This window comes from Gekko japonicus, unplaced genomic scaffold (genome assembly GCF_001447785.1).
Source record: "Gekko japonicus isolate JY-2015 unplaced genomic scaffold, Gekko_japonicus_V1.1 scaffold5088, whole genome shotgun sequence".
NCBI lineage: Eukaryota > Metazoa > Chordata > Lepidosauria > Squamata > Gekkonidae > Gekko > Gekko japonicus.
Genome location: NW_015165994.1, coordinates 87 through 3875, shown reverse-complemented (window position 1 = coordinate 3875; position 3789 = coordinate 87).

The window sequence follows — 3789 nt, the reverse complement described above, 5'->3', positions numbered from 1 at the left end:
AATCTGGGAGAATCGGGTTGATTCCCCACTTCCTCCACTTGCAGCTGCTGGATGACCTTGGGCAAGCCATAGTTCTGACAAGAGATGTCCTTGAAAAAGAGCCGTTTCTGTCAAGCGCTCTCTCAGCCCCACCTACCTCACAGGCAGTATTCCCTCTAAACTGAGCTGGTGTGAGCTAGCTCACAGTTTTTTAGCCTCCAGCTCACAGATTTTTGCCTTCGTTCAGGAAGGATGGCCCCAGAGCAAACTGATTTATGCAATAGCCAGATTGCTCGCTCACAACTTTAATGCCAGTAGCTCACAAAGTAGAATTTTTGCTCACAGGACTCCACAGCTTAGAGGGAATATTGCTCTCAGGGTGTCTGTTGTGGGGAGGGGGACGGAAAGGAGTTTGTAAGCTGCTCTGAGACTCCTTCGAGTAGTGAAGGATGGGGTATAAATCCAATCTCCTCTTCTTGTTTGGTTTACTCAAGAGGCAAATGTCTCGAAAACTAAATAAACCTAAGCAAAATGTCTTCAAAGTTGTGTGACGATAATTCCTTTTAGCACCCCCATCTATGCACAAAAGACTGTGGAAGAAAGATCAAACAGATAGACCTTTGCTCTCGGATCCCAGCTGATAAAATTCACAGTGACGGCTGTGGCAAAAAAAAAAAAAAAAAAAAAGAACTTTGCTCTTTTAAAAAATTTATTTCCTTCAAAGGACTTCATCTTTCTCCTTTGATGTGGGACCATTGCTTTGGGTCGCTGGAGACAAACAAGAGAGCCAATCTGGTGTAGTGGTTAACTGCGTGGACTCTAATCTGGGAGAACCGGGCTTGATTCCCCACTCTTCCACATGCAGCTGCTGGATGACCTTGGGCAAGACATAGTTCTGGCACAGCTGTTCTTGAAAAAGAGCACTCTCTGTCAGAGCTCTCTCAGCCCCACCTACCTCACAGGGTGTCTGTTGTGGGGAGGGGAAGGGAAAGAAGATTGTAAGCCGCTTTGAGACTCCTTTGGATAGTGAAGGGCAGGGAATAAATCCAATCTCCTCTTCCTCCTCCTCCTGCTTCTTCTTCTTCTAGAGGGTTGAAGGTGATATATAGTTTGGACCATGGCTAACAGCATGTCTACTCCCACTCTCAGGTCAAACAGGTTTTTCAGATTTTTTGAAGCGATGGTGTTAACGCTTACAAACTGCCAGTATAAACACGATGAGCACAAACTACGCCACCAAGTCTACCCACCCACCATTTTATTGTGATGCACTTAATTTAAAAGCATTTTATAAATAATATTAATAAGAATAATGACGTTAATAATGCCAGTCCAGTATGGATCAACCGGATACGAGCTTGTGTTAAGAACACAAAGCAAGAACTGAAAGTACGGGGGGATCAGTTAATTCAAGACAGCTAGCCAAGCCACAGAGTATGGATCAAAGAAAGCACATGCAGCATTTGGTTACAAAATGTAATATCTAGAAGACATTCTTTGCACACTGCATTGGTCAGGCCGCACCGGGAGTCTTATGTGCAGTTCTGGAGGCCACACTTCCAAAAGGATGTGGACAGAAAGGAGCGGGTGCAGAGGTGAGCGACGAGGATGATCGGGGGCCTGGAGACCAAGCCCTGTGAGGAAAGGCTGACGGACTTCGGGGATGTTCAGTCTGGAGAAGAGGAGGCTGAGGGGGGACAAGATCGCTCTCTCGAAGTATCTGAAGGGCTGTCACTAGGAGGAGGGCAGGGACCTGTTCCTGTGGGCAGCAGAGGAGAGGACTCGCAAGAATGGGTTTAAATTAAGGGCGGGAAGGTACCGGCTGGATCTTAGGAAACACTTTTCTACAGCAAGAGTTGTGCAACCGTGGAATCAGCTGCCTCAGGAGGTGGGGAGCTTCCCCTCGCTGGCAGTCAGTAAGCAGTGGCAGGACACTTGTCAGGGATGCTCTAGGCTGATACTGCATCGAGCGGGGGTGGACTAGATGACCCGTAGGAACCCTTCCAACTCTGTGATTCTAGGAACCATTTACCCATTTCAAAGACGGGGAATAGGTTGAGATGAACTGCAAAGACAAGGAGAGAATCTATGGTGGAGAACTCAGATACGCACAACACAGACGATGCACGAAAGCAATCCAGCCAGCAGGCTACAGGTTGACATATCCATAGGCACTATGAGTCAAGGAATTAAAACCAGAAATGCACACATTTTTTTCCAGTCCCTGTTGGGGGTTCTGGGCCTGCCTTGGAACGAATGCCGCTGGTGAACCCCAAAATGGTAAGGAATCTGAGTGGGTTAAATGAGCGGCGGGGGAGGGGGACAGGACGAATGGTAATATTAGGGCATTTCCCAAAGTGATGTTAGCAAAAGTGGCAGTTACCATTCTCTTAAGCCTTTGGGGCATGTCCCTCTTGGCGGACTGACAGGCTACATTAAAGGAAGCAAACGAAGGAGAAAGGGGGGGGAAACGCAATCCAAAATACACTGAGAATGCTTCAAGGGTCAAGCTATAGCAAATAAAATCTGTAGTAAAATAAATGTGATAAACACATGGAATTCACTGCCACAGGAGGAGGTGGTGGCTATAAGCGCGGATGGCTTCAAGAGGGAACTGGATAAACATCTGGAGCAGAGGTCCATCCGTGGCTCTTAGCCATGAGGTATAGATAGGAACTCTCAGTCTGGGGCAAGGGATGCTCTGTATTCTTGGTGCTTGGGGGGGTCAACAGTGGGAGGGCTTCTATTGACACTGTCTAACCATCTCATCCTTTGCCGTCCCCGTCTTCTTTGACCTTCAATCTTTCCCAGCATCAGGGTCTTTTCCAGTGAGTGCTCCCTTCTCATTTGGTGGCCAAAGTATTTGAGCTTCAGTTTCATTATCTGGCCTTCCAGGGAACAGTCAGGGTTGATTTCTTTTAGGATTGACTGATTTGATCTTTTTGCAGTCCAAGGGACTCTCAAGAGTCTTCTCCAGCACCATAGTTCAAAAGAATCTATTCTTCGGCGCTCGGCCTTCCTTATAGTCCAACTCTCGCAGCCATACATGACTACTGGGAATACCATTGCTTTGACCATGCGGACTTTTGTTGGCAGGGTGATGTCTCTACTTTTTATCATGCTGTTTAGGTTCGCCATTGCTTTCCTCCCAAGGAGCAGGCGTCTTTTAATTTCATGGCTGCAGTCACAGTCTGTGGTGATCTGGGATCCCAGGAACGTGAAGTCTGTCACTACTTCCACGACTTCCCCTTCTATTTGCCAAGGAGTGATGGGGCCGGATGCCATGATCTTGGTTTTTTTGATGTTGAGCTTCAAGCCCACTTTTGCGCTCTCCTCTTTTACCCTGAGCAAGAGGCTCTTTAGGTCCTCTTCACTTTCTGCCATTAGAGTGGTATCGTCTGCATATCTGAGGTTGTTGATCTTTTCCCCAGCAATCTTAATTCCCACTTGTGATTCATCCAGGCCAGCATTTCGCATGATGTACTCTGCATGTACTCTAGCTATACTAAGAGTCATCTAGAGCATGGGCCCTGTATTTTTAATTATTTCATTGTGTACACCGTATAATACAAATTGTATTTGCTGAAGCATTCCCTACATTAAAGGAATGCCTTCCTTTCATATCCATCCAGGTAGATGACACCATGACATGGTTTCCAGATAAAAACCCAGAAATGATGTCACACACACACACCCCAACAGTACTCTAGGAATTCCACAGATCTCTGTGGTAAAGGGGATTACTTGCCACCAGCCAATCCTAACTACATGCAGTTGGGCAGGCCACTCATTTATCCAGCAAAGCAGACA